This window comes from Eretmochelys imbricata, chromosome 1, assembly GCF_965152235.1.
Source record: "Eretmochelys imbricata isolate rEreImb1 chromosome 1, rEreImb1.hap1, whole genome shotgun sequence".
Lineage (NCBI taxonomy): Eukaryota > Metazoa > Chordata > Testudines > Cheloniidae > Eretmochelys > Eretmochelys imbricata.
In genome coordinates, this window is record NC_135572.1 from 249,027,612 (window position 1) to 249,050,190 (window position 22,579).

The following is a 22,579-nucleotide window of genomic DNA, read 5'->3' on the forward strand; positions in this document are numbered from 1 at the left end:
TAGCCCTAATAGCAGTAGCCACCTTGGATACTGTCAAATAAAAAATGTCCTTAGTTTTTAGTTATCATCTCTCACATATTAACTTTAAAATACCATTTTACTACAAACAATACAGAGCACACTCTCCTTGTTGCCCCAAGGACTATTTTAAATATAGTATTCATATTCCTTTCTGTCATTTTTATGTGCAAATTATGTTGTATGTCTAAAGCATCAGAAGTTCAAGGCAATATGTCCAAAAGGCAGCACTACAGATTCAATTAACCCCAGTGAAGAGGGCCAGCACAAGGTCCTCTGCCAGAGCCAGCCACAGACCAAATGGTGCCCCTCCCCCCTCCATTTATTAAACTTTTGAATATCTTATTTTTATTGTAGTTGTAGCCCATTTCACAACTTTAATGCACAATTTGCATGCAAGGTTTATCCCTGTCATATAAGATGATAAATTTGCACACTAGGATCTGTAAATCTGTATGTATTCATGCCACGGATAAGCAAATATAAAAAATTTGTTTAGTCTAAGCTTATAGAAACTTTTTAACTTTAAGAATAACTGAAATGTACTGACACCAAGAAATTGAACTGTGCACTAGCCTTGGGTGGGCCAATATTAAATACTGTTACAGTAGGTGACAGCCTTAGAAGGCTAACCCTAGTCCCTTAGTTCAAAAGGTCGCTTTTCTCGCCTTTGCCCTCAAAAGCTGAAGCACAGCAGCATCAGAAAGATCCAAAGACTGGCCAATGGCATTTGCAAAGTGATAAAATAGCAAGCACTCATCAGTCTCTCAACAGCCATCGTTGACTGAAGATATGTTTTAATGAATCTGAGCTTCAAGAAGCTGCACTCACCGCTCATGACTGTGACTAGCAGCATGAACAGAATTCTCAAAGCTATCCACACATTCAGAAAAATGTCCTTCAGCTCTGCACCATGAATAACTGGAGAACTTGGAGTGGGGAGTGTTTCCTGTGTTGCAAAATGTGACAGGTGCTGTCCAATTCAATGTAGAAGTTTTTATCATGGACATCCAAACATTTCCCAAGTGTCAGTGTCTGGTGAAGGTCTGTACAATAGTTCAAGAGCATTTTCCTGTCCAGCAGCAGCTTTCTAAGGTCATACAAAGCCCACCTCCCCAGGTCTTTTCACAGTGCTTCATTTGTCCAAACCTTTCTTGATGGACGCTCGAGTAGTGTCAACAAGTGAGCAAAAAAGCTGCCTCTTGAATTTTCATTCCGAGCTTCCCATCACCTCATCTCTGCCCTCATAACCAAACTGTCTCTTCTTCCGATGAATATGAGTTTCCTTAAAGACAGGCTCAACTCCTACGTTTTCCACCATTTCTTTGGCAGCAGTGATGGCATCTTCAAATCCATTGTCTCCATAGGCCACAAAATTGCTAACAACAAAAAAGAGCACCCCGAGCCCGGCTCCCCCCAACCCAGCACCCCAGGCGGTTGCCTCGGTTGCCTGCCTCTAAATCCGGCCCTGTTTTCTGCCCTACCCAAACCCTACATCAAAGTTACAAGGGGAAAAGAGGGTGTCTGCCTGCTGAGCAATCACTCAAGGATGCCTGCACCGTGCTGGAAGCATCTCCATGCTGGCACCAAAGGCAGACGGTAACACTGGTAGCAAGTCAGGGGAAAGACTGCTGATCAACCTTCCAGCCAGAAGAAAGGGGCCGCATTACAGTCTCTCAGTTTGGCCCTAGGTGGGGACACACATTTCTCATCCTACTTGGACTTTAAGAAGGTGGAGAGAAGAATTACACCCTAAGTACACAGTAAGTTTAAATATTACCAAAACCAAAGACTTTTGTCTTAAATATGCTGTAGTATTTTAATTACGCTGTGCATAGATTTCTGTTTTCAGTCACACAGTGATTTGATTATGTCTTAGCCAAAGTTAGCTAAACAATCCATTTAGGTGCTACAGACACCTTTAAACTAGTAAGGAGGGGAATAGTACAAAACTGCTATGGTTTGCTATAATTAATACAGTATACTGTACAAACTACACCAATGAGAGAAGACAGAGCTTGTCTACATAGGGAAATTATTCCAGAAGAAGGTAGTGTTTGAATTTAAAGTGCAATAGATATTCCAGAAGAGTTCCCTGTGAAGACACTTATACCAGAATAAGTATACCATTTTGTGGTTTAGCTTGGTCCACTTCTCGATATTACAGCTGTATTACTCAGCTATGAATGATCCAGTAAGTCACACATGGTACTTTTGCCATTCCTTGATTGAATGAGTATACAAGGCTTCTGACACATACATGTATGTCTAAAATTCTGTTTCCATAAATTTTGCAAATGCATATTTGAAATTCGTTCTCCACAAAAATTCATACCTGTTAAACTCAAATTAACCTGAAACTCAAAGCAAAATTCCCACAAGACCACTGATCTTCAGCAAATTTCAACAAGCAACCAAAGGCTGGCTTAGGATCTTTTAAAACCAGACTTAAGTATGTTTGAAAGGTTCACAAACCTTAAAGTACAGTTTTCCTCTGAAAAGTGACCATATAAAAATGGTCTTACTCAACTGATCTTCACTCTGTGTAACACAATTGTAACTGCTTGTTTTAGAGACACAAATATGATTTTACTACTTTTTGTTCTTCTTAGCCCTGCAGAACTAATACAGATATGGGAATGTGAGCTGTATTCTGTTCTGGCTTGTATATAATCAATTACTAATTAATTATTCATTAAGTTTCAACTGTGGGGACAAATTCTCTCTGCCATGACACTTTAAAATCCCACTGAAAGCACTGGTGTAAAACAAGTGTCACTGAGGACAGAATTTGTCCTGCAGAATATTACCCAGTGGTGATATTTAAGAAGGAAAGAACCAGGCTGGCAGTTAAGAAAATATATTGTTTTTACTTGTAAACCGAACATATTTAATCTGAAGTCAGAGAAACAAGCATAGAATCCTACAATACACTTTTCAAAGAAGACCAGTATTTTAAGGAAACCTTCTAGTATGAGCTCTGAGTTTGTTATGAAAGCAGAAACCAGGCATAGTGAACATGCACAGCTCTAGGAGAAATAGTTAGTTTCAAGCCAACAGAGAAATCTATTTCATGTGTGGTCTCAGAAGGATGGCCTTCCTTCACATGGGTGTAGGAAGGGAGCAAAACTTTTGCTTTAAGCAACCATCATCATTACCGGGGGAAACTCTGAAAGCCATTCTATTTAGAAACCATTTTGATGACGCACTGCAGCAGTTCTACAACTTATCCGTTGTGCCAACCACTTTACAAGACAGAGATCTTCTCATGAACCCACCTTCCTTCCCCCCTCACTCCAATTCCTTCCATATCACTTCTCCTCCCAACCCCCATAATGTTTGGTTCTAAAAGTGACCCATTCTGACCATCAGAAAAGGGAAAGGCTCCCCAGACCATAGTGTTATGTCCTATATTTTCATTTATAATTGTTTGTATGTATTTAAAATGTGCCTACCTAATGCTCCAAATGCAACATTTACAAACCACATACATATACAGAATTTGGGCATTTAAAACTCTTCTGCATCCATTCCAAATGACCCACTCAATCTCTTCTGCTACACATGAGAAAAAGACTGAGAGAGACTACATGGACTTTACAAGTTCCCTGAAGCTCAGCAAAGTTAAGCTTTAACAGACCAAGGGAAGGAACTGAATTTAAGAGTCAAGGATCCCTGACTGAAAAGTCCAGCTCTTCACCTTTAAACCTAAGGGCTGCTAGCTCAGATACCTCAGCTCATTTCCATTGCTGCAGTAGCACATTGGGAGAGAGATGATCTCTAAGACAGCCAGGACCCAAACCTCTTGGAGACTTATATTTATTATTGTTTTAATTCCTTCTTTGTATTACTAAGGAAATCTGAATGGAAACAAGATTATCATCTCCACAGCAACTACTGTGTTGTCACAGAAGGTTATGACTAGGGCCTGCCAAAAAACAATTCCATTTTGCCAAACATTTTGAAGTTTTGAGATTAGTTTTTGCTCCAATAAAGAATGAAAACAAGACCTTTCAAAAATTTTCACAAAAGACTGAGATCCACCCAGAATAACCAGTAGGGTTAAAGCACTCACCTGGGGTCTGGGAGAGCTAGTTTCAAGTCCCTGCTCTGCCAAAGCCAGAGCATAGGCAAAGCCTGCCCTAACCACCGGGCTATAACTCTCTCTCCTGTTGGAGCTGTTCCATTTTGTATAAATAATTAAATATTCATTAGAGAGATAGACTGTGATGTGGGAGAGTCTCTGCTCTAAATCACTGCTCCGAGGTGGATCTCTCTCGTATATACTGGACCTTCAAAACCAATGTGTTTTGACAAAATGGCATTTTTCAGTGGAAAAAAGTTTCATCAAAATCTTTTGAACCAGCTCTAATTATAAATTCAGGTAAGAAATGGGAAGCAGAGACAGATGAACTTAGCAGTTGCTTCCAGGAAGTCTCTAGTAATAAAAACAAAGGACAAAAAAAAAGGCAAAAAATATAGGGTATCACAGCTGATTTTTTTCTAAATTAGAGTTAGGCCCAAAGTAAGGGCATGTCTACACTTGCCATTTAAAGCGGAAAACGTCCCTTTTTTGCGCAAAAAACATGGGAGCGTCTACACTTGCCAATGACTTTCAATGGACTGGTAATTTTAAACACGTCAATTAATGGTTAACTTCGAAATAGACAATCAAGAATGATGGTCATTTTTTTTTAAACCAAAACTTCCTCCAGTGTGTTCTAAAAAGTAGCAACACATTTATTTATTTTGTTCTACATGCTATGAACTCCTATTACAAGAGACTGAATAACATCCTGTTGATTAAGTTACTCTGCATCTGAAGATCTCAAAGACAGCCCCACAAGAGGGGTTCAATATTTCATTTCCTTTTGCAAAGCAGCCTGTAAAGAAGCTTTTAACTTTCTGATCGTATATATGTCAAGCCCAAGAGAGACATACTGCAACAGATGAAAATCTTGAATAGTTCAGTAACATCACTGATCTCAGAAGGTTTATTTTGTGCCATAAATCCCCCAATTTACATTGCTATCAGGGCTTTGGAAGAGTATGTCATTTTAATGGCATTTGTCACAAATTTACACTGTTTCATTTCAGATTCTTTTATTTCAAGTAAATTGTTGTGATCTGGCCAGCCCACCTTTTCTGTTTCACTGATTCTCCGGGTGCAGCACCAGTAAGTTGTCTCCTTAAAGGAGGTAAAAAAGAATGATACCAATAAAACAGTGGTTCTCAAACTGTGTTCTACGGACCACTGAGAAGAATTTCCATTACACAGTCCCTGTCCCAGTAGTGAAGCATCTTTTAGTCTTCAAATAGCAACATTTCATGGTAATTGTCCAATCCTGTTTCAGGGACTTTTTTTTACAAACTAGAGTCCAAAAAAACCCCACAAGCATTTCTCAGCACTTCATGAAATTTAGTCTTCCTTGAGCGTTACCTTAACCATGAATATATTTGCTGACAAAATTGGAGGGATAACAAACACCAAGGAGGACAGAAGCAAAGTGACCTGAAGATATTAGAGAAGTGGAAGCTACTAGCAATGAGGGGAGATTTGGCTTAATAAATGTAAAGCCCTACATTCAGGGAGGGGAAATAAAGCTCAGAGCTACAAAATGCAAGATTCAAACAAGCAGCCATACCCATATCCCATTTAAGTGAGTTTATTTTCCATCTTGCCTCTTAATTCTTTTTTACTTTTTCACGTAATCAAGCAACACAACTGTCACAAGAAATATAGGGGAGGTGTCATGAGAAGCCTACTACACCTCTAGAAATTATATGAAAACATTTGAAAATCACTGCCACAGGACAAGGGGAAGCCAGCCTGTCCTGTCTGCATGCTGCTGCAGAGCCAGACCAATACTCCTGCCTCTGAATAGGAATCTTAATCCTGTTAAAAAGAAAGTTTTGACAATGCGTTCTGGGAGAGTCACTCCTCTTCCTTTGAAAACATTCAAGAATTCTTTTGAAATATTCAAGGCTTGTCTTGCATTTGAGAAAATCTATAGATGGAAAGCATCCATGATAGACACTCACTTTAATGGGTTAATACTATTGCCAGCATTCAATTTATTCCAGTACCTGAGAAACCTGGCAGTAAAACCACCTTCAAATCCTACTGTAAGACTCAGTAAGCTATTTAACCTGGCAATTTTGGACTGTGAAGTCTGTCAGGCCTGAAAAACTAAGCAAGGGTCAGGCTGGTTCACGGTATTTCACTGAATCACTTAAGCAAAACTCAGAGTGTGAGATTTTATGCTGTTCTGCTATGTCATTTTTGCACCCCCTCCTGACTTTAGGCTGCTGTAGGGGCCAGTGTGGCCTCTGGTATAATTTAGACAGCCTTGGGATATATCTAAGTTACATAAGTCTGTTCCCAGCTTCATATGAGTGGCTGTTCATCCCTATACCGCCATGCACTGTAGCCCTGCCTTCTCCCCTTCTCAGCATACCTTTCCTGTCCCCAGCCTTGCCCCCAATATGCCCCCTATGTGGGGCTTGTAGCCCAGCCCTCATGGGGTAGCATAACTTGCCTTGCTCAAAGCTTGCATCAGGGACATTCTACCCCTAGCTGGATCTGGGGCTCTATTAGCCATTTTACATCACCTCAGCAACGTACAAAGAAGCAGCAGAAGGAAGAATCTCTCCCAGAGTGTTGCAGAAAGTCATGTTTGTGATTCAGCAAGTGGCTCTCTCCCCTAGGAGTCAGTATGGATAAATTAATAATGGAATCAGTGAGCTCACATAGAGAGCTACTGTGCTGCTGCAGATACTGTCTTATGGTTGAGCCATAAAGGCAAGGTTCCTGAACGTTTATGGGCATTAAAAAGATTCCAATGAACTTTACACAGGTAGCATGTTAAGTTTGGTATTCATAGCCTAATCCCAATTTGAATTACCTACCCTCTCTGCTGTGAAATGGTGACTGGCTATATTTGACTGGTGAATGAACTCCTGTATAGATTATATATCCTCATACACTTTTAGGACTCAGTCTTGCAACATACTGAGGTACCTCCTGAAAATTGGTAAGCACCCTTCAGTTCCCTGTTATTTCATAGGGAGTTGAGAGTGCTCAGCAATTTGCAGAAGTGAATCCTAAGTGTTCTGGCATTCTTCAGGATGAAAAGCACTATTTATAATATATGATAACAAATAAGAATTAATAAACATAGAACAAAAGGGGAGGATTAAAGGGGAAAATGTAAAAAACAAACTCAAAAAAAGAAAAAATACAATAAAAGTTCTGTCATTTGGGATCTTATTATTTCTTTCCCCTGGAAACTCACCTCAGATTCAGCATATCTTTTTAGTGAGATTCCTAGCTTTTTAAAAATAATAGGTTTTCCAGAGCTCCAGACTCAATGAAATGGAGATCAAGGAGTTTTTGCCCAGGGTAACAAAACAGGTCAGTGGCTCAGGCAGTAGTATAATTCATGGACCTCGGGATGGCCCTTTGCTTTAACCACTGGAAAACACAACTACTATCAGAGGCAGTGAAAGTAAGTGGGAAAGATCACTATCATACAAAGATACCCTGTATTTGAGTCTCTCAAAGAATTTACTATCCACGCCTATGGTTTTATGCTCCTATCATAATCTTTTCACATAATATTCACTGTCACATATCTAGACTTGCATTACGATCCCAAGTAGAACTCCCCCTCAAAACTTATAATCATGTTACAACTTCAACTGTAGTTTTGTTAGCCTCAAGACAATATGAAGTTCCCTTGCACTAGTAAAGGCTGCAGGAACACACCATCCTTGTATATGTCTTAACCTCCAACGAGAATTCTCTTCATGCAAAAATGTATCTTGAATCACTGTGCCAAGAATCATTAATCACAACCATATTCTTTACTTGCCACAGGAACATTTCCTAATTGAAATGAAAACTAGCATGCAACCTAGGTAAAATATCTATTGTTCGTTTTCTCAGTACAACCCAAACTGATCTTGTAAGTTTAGGACTGACTATAAATATATCCGCTTGCTTACTGCAATCATCCTCAAAGTGAAAGCTCTTTGCTTTACCACTTAGTGTAGCGACAGCCTGGCTACACATCCTGTCTGTGTAATGTGAGCTTACTGGACCTACCACATATCTCATAGACACAGTCCTGTAGCCAGCATATTAAATCCTACACTGCTTGATGCTGGTGCAAACCATTAAAGGCTACAAGCCGAGATACAATGTGTACTATCAATTCCAAAGGAAACATTTCTCCTGCTAGCTCTCTGAATAAAAATATGTTTAGGTGTAAAATCTGTAATGGATTTATAAATTTCACATAAAGATGAGACATTTCCACTAAAGAATCTCTAATTTGGAAAGCACATTACATAAAAAGAGCTGGGGATACAATGAACAGTTTCCAGGATGAAACTGATCTGTGCAAGGCAAGTAGAGCATTACAAACCAGGCAATTATGTTAGAGTCCCACAGGAAGAGAACACCAACTGATACCTGCATCTCGGAAATTATTTTCTGGCTTTTTTTCAGCATGAAAAAAAGTTCTCTAGCAAAATTTCAGACCCCAAAAGAAGATAAAGTTTAAACTTCTACCTCATATTTTTTAAAACACTGCCTGCACTTTCTTCACCACACTACCTGAGATGGAAGATCTGGGGAAAAGATCACATGTATAAGGTGTGGAACATCAGAAAAGTGTCAAGTCTTCCATCCACGAAGTATTCAAAATCATAGGCCAATAGTTTCCTGCCACATCTTTAGATAGCGAGGTATTCTGAACTTCAGAACTACTAACACGCCAACGATCTTTTCTTTTTCTTCAGACTTAGACCAAGCATGCAGCTTTTCCACTTGTCCAGTGCCTGTCTAAAAGAAAGGCTTGGATGAGACTGAACTGGCTGAAGGAGGTGATAGTGCTGGCATCTCAAATGTGCTATAAGGATTGTGTCTACCCCTTTGTGGAGACTATATGCCCACCTCTTGTCCATGATAAAGACTGGGGGATACTTCAGTCTGCTCCGATAGCAACAGTGTCCAAAAGCAGGCTCTACTGTCTGTGCTTAACTAAGAGTTTATATATGGCTTGTCATTATTGTGGTTCTTGTCACAGTTATCCATCCTTTAGTCACCTCCAGGTTGGACTATTGCAATGTACTCTTCTCAGAATTTCCCTTAAAAATGCCACAGAAGCTTCAGCTGGTGGAGAATACAGTAGCACTACTTGATGTCATAAGCTGTATTGAGCAAATTTTAAATCTGATCGATAGACTGCACTAACTTCTTATTTGCTTCCCAGTGTAATTTAAGATGTTAGTTTTAAAGGGGGCCATACATCAGCATTCAAGTCACACTCCCTGTTAGTATCCGACCCAGGCCAGAGAGCTAGTGATCCAACCAGCAGACCAAATTTGGGGATGGATTCTGGTCACATGCCACCTGATGCACATTGTGCATATGCTAAGAAGAAGACAATTTTAAAATGTTATGGGCTCCAACTAATCTAAGAGTGTACCTCTATCCTTATGCATCATCTCAATATTGAGATCAGCAGAGGTGTTTCTGCTGAAAATCTCTAAATTTGAATTTTGTAGGAGCAGAGGCAGTGCATTCTCAATGGTGGCTTCTAAACTCTGGAATTCACTCCCTCTACCGGAGTTTGTTCATCTATAGGGCAAGATCTTTATAAGAAGAGAGATTTTTGTTTTAGTGAATACTTCTGCATGAAAGTGTTGTCTGTGAATGTATTTATTGTAGCCAATGGAGCTAAAAAAACAATCCATTCCAGGAGTCTAGCGACAGTTTCACTACTTGTGGGATGCTCATGAGATGATCACAGCTTCCTTGCTTTTATGCATTTTTTTAAATTTTTCAACAACTATTTTGAAAATTTGATTTACTCCTTGGATTGGTCACAGTTTGTTTTGATTATTCTTAGATGTTAAGCTCTTTGGGGCATGTCCTTCTCTGAGTTTGTAAAAAGTAACAAAATGGGGCCCCAATCCTGATTGAGATCTTTGGATTCTACCACAGTAGAAATAGAAAATAAAATAAAGAATATAGTAATAAAATAAATAAATATCCAATATCTGAGATTCAAGATGTGTATGTTAGTGTGACTAATCACACACTAATCAGTGGGACCACTTTTGGAGTAAAGCTACTCAATATGAGTAAATGTGGTATTAGTGAGGGAAGCTTGCACTACCTCTAACCATGCTCCAACCCCCTCTGCAGAGCAAGCACATCAGTCTCCGTGGGTGTAAATTTCACCTTTTTTCAGTTTTAAGTTAACATGAAAATTCTACTTTTTAGTTATTTTCTATAAACTTCAGAATCCCATCACTTTGTCTGAAAAAACTATGGAACTGGCTGTTTACAGGGGTCATTTACATAACAAAAATAAACCTTGCTTATTACATGGTGGCTGACAATTTATGAGAGAGTGGAATTAGCATTTCTCTCGTCTCCTCTTTCCTCAACTGGACCTCTTTTGGCCACGGCCCCACTTTTATTGCACATAACATTTCACATTTCATAGCCTACTTTCCCCAATTCAAATGTCACTCAGACATCATAGCAATCTCCCCTCCAGCAAATAAGGGCCACTCAGCCAGCTAGCAACTCACATCATCCCACTCTAAGGAAAAAGAAGAGAAAGTTTGCAAGTTTACTCAGAAAGGGACCCAGAGACATTCAGGTGGCTAGCCTGGCAACTAGCCAAAAAACGTGGGGACAGTGAGCTAGGAAGAATGCTTATCAGGAAGGTCTGGGTGCTTGGTTCAATGAAGAAGGGGAGTGATGAACCAAATAGCAAGTCTGAAGACTTAACAGGATACCGTGCTGAGGTCAGACTAGGAGGTCTAGAAGATCCAAGGTCAAACTGGAGGATAGGTGTATAGTGAGGCCTTGGTTGGGGAGGGACAGTTGCATGGTCAGAACAATCTCAGGAATGGGGCAAAAATAAGAGAAAAATCAGTTTCTCACCATTACAAAACATGGCAGTGTCCACTAAATAAAATTAAAAGCCATCCAAGTCCACAGAAATATTGAAGCTTCCTCTGGTAATTCTTAACTAACATCTGTTTTTGAATTATGACGACATGTTTTTATAACATACTTATCTAGCTAGCTAGCCAATGTCTGATATAAAAACACGAATGTTACTTCAAGGGAAAAAGTACATATTTGGTTTCCAGTGCTTCACTGCCCATATGAGGGATTTAACATACAAATATCTCGTTCCTGGCACCTTGAAAAGGTCTTTAGATACTGATTCCCTCTATATATAGGCTTTGCTGCTGCTGCAGAGAACAGTGTGATTTTCACAGGTATATGATAGCATAAAATATTAAATGCTCTAAGTGATTTGTATTTTGTTAATCTTTTCAGTGCATTTTATAATCACATGACCTGATACCTCCACAATAACTGTATATAAATAAAAAAGGAACCAAGTTATATTGGAAGAATTAAGAGTTTCCACCTGGATATTCCAAAGCGAACACAGTTATTGAGGTCAGAGCATCAAAGTAAAAGCAACCGTCCTCTGTATCTAAAGGACTAATACAACATCTCATTTGCATTTTCTTTTTAACATTATGCACCTGAAAATACTTCCAGGTAAAAGTATCTCCTGTACATTTGCCCATCTGACTCACCACAAAAATCAGAATGGGGAGTGGAATTGGGAAAGGAGTCTTCATTAAAGCAGAGATTTGGCCCATTAGAATACATTGCAAACACATTCAGACTGCACATAAACTCTCTCTCTCTCTTTCTCTCTCTCTTGCGGGTGGATATAATTCAAAACAGATTTTACTTGTACAGGAAAATCACATTACAGCATTTTCCATGTCAAACTTTTTAGGCTGAACACACAAGCACCTTGCAAATTTCATGAGGCAGTGCTGACTGGTACTGCAACTCTGCCACAATGCTGTTTCATTGACCTCTAAACTCTAACCTTCAGCTAGGCTGATCCTCAAAGCACATCTTCACAAATCATGTGGTAACTCCTTACTAGACAATAATCATCCAGGATTCCACAACATTCTGAAACTCTCTTATTTTTCCTTAAAGTAGTCATCATTCCATGTAGCTCAGAGTATACTGGGGGACCGGGATTCTTATAGGCTGATAAGAAAATTGCATTTCCCCAAGGAAGGACCATTGCATTACAGCAGGGGAGTGCTCTTTTTATAATGGGCCATACTTCACTGACTTACATGACGCTACACCAAATTTATACCAGTATAAATGATAGCAGAATTTGTAATTATACACACAGTGTGGGCATTCTGAACTCCTCCTAGTATCTTGACTATCATGCCATCCCTCACTTGAAACAAATGCTTGAGATCTATATGTAGGTCTCAGTGTCATGAAGTATTAATAATCTACACCCAAATTATATACAAACAAAAGTACTAGTTGCTGTAGATTTGCTAGAATTTTATTTTTTATTTTGGGAGATGAAGATCATGCTCTTAGTCACTAGAAAGGAAATTCTCCTTGAACTTAGGTCAAATCTGGGACTTTTTTAGATGAATTTGATACCACAAGATTTTAATAATCTCTTTTACAGATAATATATTTTTTAAAAAATGAGTATTCTCAAAAAGTATTAATTTCTAAAGATAAACCTAATTAGGAGATCTCATTTATTGTAACAAAATATACTCATGCCTGTGATTGGGAGCTCTGGAGTAGGCCACCTATTCCAATCAGGAGAAGTCTAACAAGCTCCTCCAGTTCCTACCAAACAAACACACCTGCAGAGCTTGCTCCAGTTGGAGGAAGCAAGTTTCAAAAGGAAAGCTGATCACAGGAAGAAGTGGTAATCAGAAGGAAAGGTGCTGTGCCTTGGAAGGAACTGACTCTTGATACAGAGTAGCCGAGAGGGAGACAGTTGACAACCTTCCCCAACCCACAAAGACCTACCAAAACCCAAAAGGGGCAAAGGGCTCTGAAGTCACATGAACGTGACCGCTGAGAAAGGCCCTACCTGTCACAAGTATATACATGTCTATAAGCAAAACAACTTAGAATGAGTTACAAATTCATTCTGTCAGTAGTGGTTTCTTATACCTACTAACTGCCTTGCTTCCATTTTTTCCCCTATCACCTATAGAATCATAGGACTGGAAGGGACCTCAAGAGGTCATCTAGTCCAGTTCCCTGCATATATATGGAACCCCTTGCCACTGTTATAAGGCTAGCTACACATCTGTCCCCTTTGTGATCCCTCTAAGTACATTCCTCCAGCTGTCAGGCCTTTACCTCTCCCGGGGTGGAATTCCACAATTCTTCCATGCTTAGAGCAGGCTGTGGGCTACAGTACCCTGTATATCAACTATGTTTACCCAGTAGGTCCCAGCTGAGTTCTGACATCTGCAGTTCTTCCCTTTGGGAGTCTGTGAACAGTGATATATGTTAACAAACTCGCCTCCTAAAACGAAGTATTGTTTATTTTGCAATAAGAACTAAGCATTTAGAGCAAAAGGATTTTAAATAACAAACAGCCTACAGTCATGGCTATCTTATCTAAAGGCTAACCATCCCCTGATGGTAACCTAGACAGGCCTAACTCCTTCAGTTACCCCCAGGAGGAGTCCATCTCTCAGTCTGGTTTCCCCAAACAACTCCCACCTCTCTTGAGAGACTATTCCTTTTTAAATCTGCCCCAGTTCTTTTGATCTCCTGTGTTTGTAGGCCTTTTCCTATTCTGGCATTATCTCTGAACAGCTCTTATGTGTTTGCTGAGGGGTGGCTTATTATGAGCCATTTTTTTTCCTTCCTGCTTGTTTTTCCCAATAGTTCTTTTCCACCTAAACCAATATATTCATACAATAAACATTCCAATAACCAGGTTAACATACAGTATTCATAAATTATTACAGAGCAGCTCCAAATCCATCACACCACTCACAAGTCTTATTCCACAAAAGGGTCTCTCTAATCACACCAAGAGCATAGAGGCATAAAATAGTATGTAAGCAGAAAATCCGCATGATTCTATCCAATCCCTTTCTAGTGACGCATTCTGCAGTTCTCTTCTCCCCAGTGACTTGCTCTTTTGGTCTGCTTTCATCTGCTGAAAAGGGCTACACAAAAACAGCCAGCATCTGAGACCCTATGGACCCCCAACTGCTGCTTTCTCTGTACAGCTCATGAATTGCTGATGCTCATTAATTAATGTTTCCAAAAAAGAATTCTCATTTCAAAAGTTAATATTATGCTTCCCTAGGCAACCCACATTTTATGAACCTACTATGATGTAGGAGAGAGGAGACGCTGCCTTTCGAGTTAAGCTCTGTGTGTGTGTGTCTGTGTCCACACATGTGAATGGATGTGCTCTTGCTTTTACTAGCACTGTTGAAGTGACAGCTTCTGCATTATTTAGTTATCACTCTGCAATACACTTCTCTTTGATTTCTGTTGACCTTTAAGGGCTCTGTCTGCTAATATTTGTATTCTCATGGCAGAAGCACACTAGGACAGGGACTGGCTTTCATGGGTGTGTGAGGTGAGGAAAGCATGTTTAACTTGGAACAGTAATGGGTGAACCACAAGAGGTTTGAGGTTCAGTTAAGCATACATAATATTACCCAATACTTTCCTCCCAGTTAGCAGGCCAAAGATGTTTGGTAAAGTCTTGCAAGTGTGCAGTGTTTTATGTGGGGAGGTTTCTGGCACTCCGTTTCTGATCTGGCTAGAGCACCCTCTCTCACACAATTCAGTTTTTGCACTTCTGGTCTTGACTGGATCAAGGAAGTGTAGAGATGTATGAAAATGAATTTTAAAAAGTTAACTTTTAGGAGCTTCACAAAATTCAAAGATTTGGGTCCTGATCCAAGCACTCTGACTGAAATCAGTGAGAGTTTTGCCATTCAAAGTTAGTATGGTCTGGTTTCTGTTCCAAGGGCTGGGTAAAGAGTTGAGTCAATTCTAAATTTCTCTGAACCAATGTTCCCATCTGTAACCAGTGCTCATTGCTCAGATAATACAGTGATGGGGATCATATAAGTTCCTACACAGATAGATAGATGTGAGATGCTAGGATCTTGAAGCACTCTTTGTCCAATATATACTGGCAGTCAGATCAGATGGATCTTATTTATCAGAAGAATAAATGTTGGCGGTTCCTTGAGGTAAGGAATGGGCTAGTGGGTGGGACAGGAGGTCATCCAGGAAAAGATGTTACAAATAGCCAGCTCAGAAGGAAGCTTAGGCTCTGGGTTATGCTTATTGTTTTTAAGTTAAAGAAAATTGCAGGAATTGGACAACAAGGGGAGTTTTCGGACATGAATATGTGACTGTTTTGTGAAGACATAAAGTGGGGACTCTTCCCATTTAGACCATCCATAATTGTGAGGGGCTTAAAGAGAAGCTGCACACGGAATCTTACAAACAACGGCAATTTAACAGATTTTCTGTACAGATTTACAAACCAATGGCTTTCCTTTCTGTCTCCACTTTGTTTTTTTAAGTGCAATTTAGTGTTGATAAACAATGCCAGATTTTGACAGAACTGGAAACTGAGGTTTATCCAAAGAACATGTACCTGGACACTCAGCATTTTCAAAAAAATCTCATAATGCACCTTGCCAAAATGTTTCAACTTTAGCACAGAGAACCACCTTTAAGGGAGTTGTGGCAATCCTGCGTAACTATGGCCAGTCAGACTCAGGCCTCTCTGCTGAGACAGCCAATTGGTATCAGAAGTAGTGGTGAGTTTTGTGATATGGGCAGCATCAATGATTTATATCATTGTAGCAGCTAAGCATTTATTAGGAACTGGACTGGGGCCACCAACTCATTTCACACAGGCCATCAAAGCGGTAAAATGCTCCATTGTCTCATTACTACCTCAGAGCAAAGTTACCCAGTTCCTTTAAAATCAATGTTTCTCATTAGCCTGCTTTGGGATTCAAAAAGGCTGCTTGCAATTTTAGTGACTATTACTATGGCTTTTAAGCACTCAGTTTAGCGTGGTTCAATTAATTAAATAAAGGTTAAAGTAACTGAAACATTGAAAGAATTCTGTGTAATGTACATGTTCCCTCCTCTAAAACGTCTCCTGCTACAATATATTTAAGATGCTACAAAACAGAGCGGGTAATTCTAGTAATGCAAGCTGCAGTTCCTAGCATTATTGCCACCCAAATGGGGGCTTGCTGATGGGAACCATCTACAAGGAAGTTGAAATACAGCTGCAAAAACTTCATCCAACTGAGCGTCATACTGGCAACTTATAGGAGCTAGAAGCTTGCAACTAATTTTCATAAAATGGAGCAGCAGGGGTGAAAGTAAGTCTAGGGACTTACCGGTACGGGGCTGGGCTGGGGCCGGCTCCGGTCCCCGGAAGGGGTGGGGCCTTGGGCAGAAGGGGTGAGGCTGGGGGAGGTCAGAGCCAGCCCCGGCCCACCCTGTACCGGCAAGTGCCTCCTTCTCCCTCCCTGGGGTAACAGCAGCAGCCGGGGGATCTGGCAGTGGTTTAAAGGGCCCTGGGCAGTAGCGGCAGCCGGAGCCCTGGGCCCTTTAAATCATCCCCGGAACCCCGCCACCGCTTCCCCAGGGCTCCGGCAGCAGGGCTCCGGGGACAGGGCTCCCGCCGCCACTACCGCCCCGGGCCCTTTAAATCGTCCCCGGAGCCTGCCGGAGCCCTTGGGAAGTGGCAGCGGGGCTCCGGGGACGATTTAAAGGGCCTAGGGCTCGGCCGCTGCTACCGCCCCAGGCCCTTTAAATCGCCCCCCAGCCCCGCCGCCGCTACCCCAGGGCTCCTGCAGCGGGGCTCTGGCAGCAATTTAAAGGGCCGGGGGCTCCAGGCACTACTGGGAGCTGCAGGCCCTTTAAATTGCGCCTGGGGAAGCCGATCCACCCCGTACGGCGCACCGGCTCTTGCCAGTATGCCATACCGGGGCGTACCGGCATACTTTCACCTCTGAGCAGAGCGCAGCCACCCTTTATCTGTAACACTATGAGACTCAGATTACAGGGATCATCATGTAAAGCTCAACCTATGTCAGAATTACTGGGTGGCTGGCTGAGGCAGGAGCAAATGCAGGCTAAAGCAGGAGTTGTCTACATGGAAACAGGAATGGGTTGTAGCAGGAACAGGAGAAAGAGCCAGCTGGAGAAGGACCAGTGGCATTCTGTCAGAACAATTAAGCAAAGGGAGCATTCCCAGCCAGACAGTGATATTGCAGAGAAGAGAAAGACTGCTTCCCTTTGGAAACAGTGTATACCTGCCTTGGGATCACCTGGGTGTGTCCTTGCCTGTGGATTGGCTGATCACTGTTTGAATGGCATGGGGCCTATCACTAGACCTGCAGCTGTAGGTAATTGCCTCTGATGACTCATCACAGTCTCTGGCTCAGGCTTAAGCAGGTTTAGAGGTAACTCAGGGATAACTCATCAGGGTTAAACAGGCTCAGGGTCAGAGGTAACTCAGGCTTAAGGAATCTCAGACTCAGAAGTAAATTAGGGATGATTCATCCCCATTTAGAACCAAACACCCATACTGATCATGATGTTGGAACCCTGATATCTGCAGTCTGGACCTCCTTAAAGGACCTTATTAAGGTCTTGCTGCCATTGGCTATCTCATGGCTCTGGGCTCTTGGCCTCACAAGTAGGGCCTCCAGCGGTAAAACCTCACTCTTGTGCCCCAGTTCTTCCATTCCTGTATGGACCCACAGCAACAGCTATGTCACTGCTCCAGCTGTGAGGCCTTCACAAAAATGAGTGAAGTGGTGTCTTCTCCACTTCTCTGAAAATGACACGAACTTATGGCTCCCTTCCTGAACAAGAGACACATGCTGGTCCTGCTCCCTTTCTCCTCCGGTCAATGTAGACAAACTGTCTTGCAGCCCGCCAGCAGATTACCCTGATGGGCCACAGGTTGCCCACCACTGTGTTAGGAGGTCAAAGGCAACAGTACCAAAGAGTGCCCATAACCCACTAGGCTCTCTCCCCATCCTTCAATTGTTCCCTTTTCTTTCCCTCACAGCTAAAACCAAAACATTACTCCACATGCCCAAACCAAACTGTTTTAGAGTAATTCCAGTAAAGTCCAGGAATCAGCAGCAATGTTATGTACTTTCTCAGAAATAGCATTAGTTTTTAATGTGTTCCTAAAAAAGCATAAGTGCCTAGAGAGCTTCATAGGAATAGTAATAAATGGAAATAAATAAATACACAAATATCTCATCTGCCCAGTTAGTGTCATGTACATGTGCTTAATGTTTTGCAGTTTTGTCTGGGATCTGGCTGCCATGCCTATAAGTACCAAATAAATTTACTACTAAATAAATACTGGTAATACAGTGACCGTGTATGTAGACATGCCAACCATGGGCTCAGCAACAGCTGATAAAACACTTCCTCCCCACTTGTGCACATATCCAGGGATAAACCAGAATCTGACCCATTAACAATTAGTCTTACATTTACAAGCATGAAACGTGATAAAACTTACCACGAAATCCAATCCCAGTTCAGAACATAATATAGGTCCTCCCTTCAGCAAAGCAATGCAGTCAGACAATACAAAATCAAACCTCATTAGGCAAGGTTCGGTCGCAGTTTGAAAGAATATCCACAAATATCTCTCATAACCCTTCAGAGCACTTTGCATGACTTAGGTAACATACCTTTGATTTATTCTTTGACTGCATCAACCAGTCTGAAGAGAGTTCCCTGAAATGTACTGTAACTGCACAAATAGATTCTGTTTTATGGTGTGACTGTCAGGAAGAGAGAAGACTATGTAGGTGGGGAACTACAGGAGAGAACTGAAATAAAGAAAGGCCAGAACAGGAACAGCTTATGAAGGATTTGGGGGATTTGGGGGGGAAGGGGATGGTAAACCAGATTTTCAGATGGTGTAAATTAGCTCAGTTCCACTGAAGTCAATGGAACTATGCCACTTCACACTAGCTGAACTTGGAGCTGGAGCTGGCTCCAAGACATTTTAATTTAAATAATTTCATATTTGCAAATTATCCATCTACATAAAATAGCCTCATATGGAGAGGAAAGACACAATCTCCCTATCTGTCTATGAATTGTAATACAATGACTCAGAATAGATGTTCAGAAACTCCACTCTACTTTTGACTGTGATTTCATTAGAACTAGGTTAGCCAAAGTGTGTGCACTGGCCAAATTAAGTGTGAGCAGTCCTTTAACGTGCTTTAATATGAAGCAGAGCCTGCAGGGACTACAAGTCCCAGAATCCAATGCCATTTGACATAACACCCAAACAAAAGTAAATGCCACAGCAAGAAATATAGTTGATCAGTTTAAAAACTGTTTTTAGTCAAAGGGAAGTGACAAACACAAATGAATTTTGCTTCCATTCCTCTAGGGACAAAGGAGATACTGATGATAAGCCACAATCAGGGTCAGTCATATATACAATAGGCAAATGGTGCCTTAAGAGATGCACAAAACTCTCACTGGTTGCAAAAAAGGGCAACTGAATAACATACCTCCCAACTAAAGTATGGTAGAGAAGGTGAGTAGTTTACAAATGAAAACTACTCACTAGGCTATGCAGTTTTGCTTCAATGGCTGCCTCAAGAATAGTCTTATCTTTAATGCCCATTAAGTTATTAATATTGAGAAAACAGGATTATCATCTGAACACCATGGAGACAAAAAACCCTGTTTGTGTCTGCAAACTGCCAGCTTATTTAGAAAACATTCAAGGTTTTTTTTTTTCATAACCTGTTTAAAGTGCAGTTTGGAGGCAAGAAACCCTTTATTTTTTGGCCTATTTCTCTTCTTTCCCATCGTCCCCTCCAAATAACCTATAATTTGTGCATAAGTGATTTACAACACAAATTCTTCCGTTTTGCTACCAGGTTCCCAAGAGATTAAATTCAAGGATTTGAAATCATAATATTAGAATAATAAAGAATGGTTTTAAGGGCTTCCTACCAGGACAAACTTATCCTGTAGAATATAAAAATCAGCCATCATTTGTGTGGTGGTGAGTGTTGCTCAAGCTGTTTTTATTTCAAATACATGCTAGGAGAAGCTGAAAAACACTCAAAATGAAGGTAGCATGAAAATACTGGACCTGATCACTGTTGCTAGGCATTGAGTGATGCACAGAGGCCTGTGACAAGCCAAGCTTCAGGCATACGGAGACATTTGTCCTAATGAACATAGAATATCATTAAAAAACATAAAATGGTTTGAACCATTCAACTGTTTTGAACTGTCAGACAGTTTTGCCCAAACTGCTCAAAAAACTAAGGGAAATTGAGAGAATGTTCATTTTGCCTACATTTTGCAAGCGTCTGGAATCCCTCTTTAAGGTGACCTGCTGCCATTTAGGAACACATAGCTCGCCATTCTTCATTCTAAGAGAAGTTTGTGCAAATCAGCATAAATAGGTAGATTAGATATTAAACCAGACCATTTGTTCACCTACTCTGAAATCCAGTCTCTGTGATATCCAATAACCCTTTCAGAAGAAATTAAAAGACCTATAATGCACCTACCAAATTTTGAAATAGTATATACAGGATGGTGGAAATTCCTTCTGGATCCCCAAAGATGAATAACTGATTTCCTGAAACATGACATATGATTGTCTAGTTTTTGAAGCATTATCTGAGCATCAAATGTTATGAATTGTCAAAACTACCAGCTACTTTTGCATAATACACAGTGGGATGTATCTTCCTTTTATAACCAATGCTAGAATTGCCCTAATCATTTTAATCATTCCATACACTTTGAACTGGGCAAAAAGAATAAGGAACAGAACTGTGAGTGAAAGATGTAGATTCTACTCTCTGCTCTTGCCACAGACTTCCTGTCTGACCTTGGACATGCAACTTAACCTTTTTGTGACTGAGTTTTCACAACTGTAAAAGGGCAAAAGTTAAATTTAGCTACCTCACAGGTATGTTGTGAAGCTTAATATTTGCAAAGCACTCTGAGATATCCAGATCAAGGTTGAAAAAAAAGTACACGTTTATTATTGTATGTCCCCATTAAGCCCTCTAACTCACATTATAACATCCTTTCTTTGTGGGAGCTGCACTTCCTGTTCCTTCTTTTGCCCTCAACAAAAAACATGCATTGCACTTCCAGTTCTGCAGTTGCATTCAACTATCTTACATCAAATGTCTTCAAAGGATTTCAAAAGTATTTATTTGGCCTTCCTATCTTTTTGCACATTGTATTTCTAATCTACATCATATCTTGCATCATTTGTGCTCCAATCTGCTAATTGTATTTGGACGGGAGTTCCATTTTTTAAAGAACGATTTTTAAGCTCTAATTAATTAGTTTTCTTCACTGATTAATTGTGCCAAACTTACAGCCTCTATTTTGTTATATAAACCATTTTCTCCTCTATCAGAGTGTTCTTAAATAGCATCTTCCAGGATAATTCTATGGTTTAATTTTTTTAATTTTCCTCCTATCTTTCAGCCTGATTTTAACCATTTCCCTCAAAGCTTCACAGTCCTGAAACCTGACTGTGTAGTAGCCACTATTATAAAAATGGAGCTCCCCTTCTCAATACCTGAATTAACTCTTGCCTGTTACATAGGACTATGTTGCAAGTCCTCTCCCCTCTTTACAAGTCCCAAAACCAGCTGATTAAAATGTTGTCATTTACAATATCAAGAAAAATATGTAATCAAATCATGCCCTGATGAGTTATTCAACCTCTTAATGTTAGGGTAATTAAAATAACCCTTATTGTTTTCACAGTGGATTTTAGTCACTTATCACACAGCCTTCTTTGTTACTGTGATCTGGGGAGCTATAGTCTGCTCCTGCTATTATGGCTGTATTCTTGTTAACTGAGATTTGTGACCCAGGCCCAGGTTTTCTAAAGTGAGTGCCTAAAGTTAGGTTCCTAAGTTCATAAGAGCAGTCTGATTTTCCAAAGTGCTGAGCATCAAGCAGCTCCAAACTGTCTAAGATTCTGGGTGATGAAATGCAGCTCATTCTGAGATTGGGAAGAATTTTTAGGAATTCTGTTATTCTAACATTTATTTGGCATGCTCTGTTTCATGTTTGTGCTTTTAATTTTTGTCATATAGTTAGAGAATTTGATAGCTGTAAATGAAAAGTCTGAATAAAAAATAAAAAAATAAAGGTTTATACCAACCATGGAATTCATTACTACAGGAAATGATGGAGTCCAAAATTTTAGTGGGATTTTAAATAGGATACACATGAACGACATTTATATAAATACCTAGGGCTAGGAAGTTAGGAGGGGAAAAAACATATTTCAGAGCTAAGCTGATCAGCAACTGCTATCAGAAAGGAATTTTTCCCTCTCAAATAAGCTTGCACTTTAGCGAGGATTTTCACCTTTCCTTGAAACATCATCAGCCTTTGCCAAAGGCAGGATATTGAACAAGAAAGCCCATTGGTCTCTTCCAGGATACCAATTGCAATGTTTCCATAAAATATCCTAACTCCATAGAACTACATTCAACAACCTATGCTCCCAACTGAAAGTTATTAATTCCCACTAGATTACATCACATCAGGATGACCAGATAGCAAGTATGAAAAATTGGGATGGGGTGAGGGATA

The 22,579-nt window shown here is 40.4% G+C and overlaps 1 protein-coding gene across 2 annotated transcripts in view; it reads right to left on the reverse strand.

The window, feature by feature from the left end:
• Nucleotides 1–22,579, reverse strand: part of CACNA1C (calcium voltage-gated channel subunit alpha1 C) — a 709,385-nt gene that overhangs the window by 540,940 nt on the left and 145,866 nt on the right. The gene's annotated exons all lie outside the window — the stretch shown is intronic.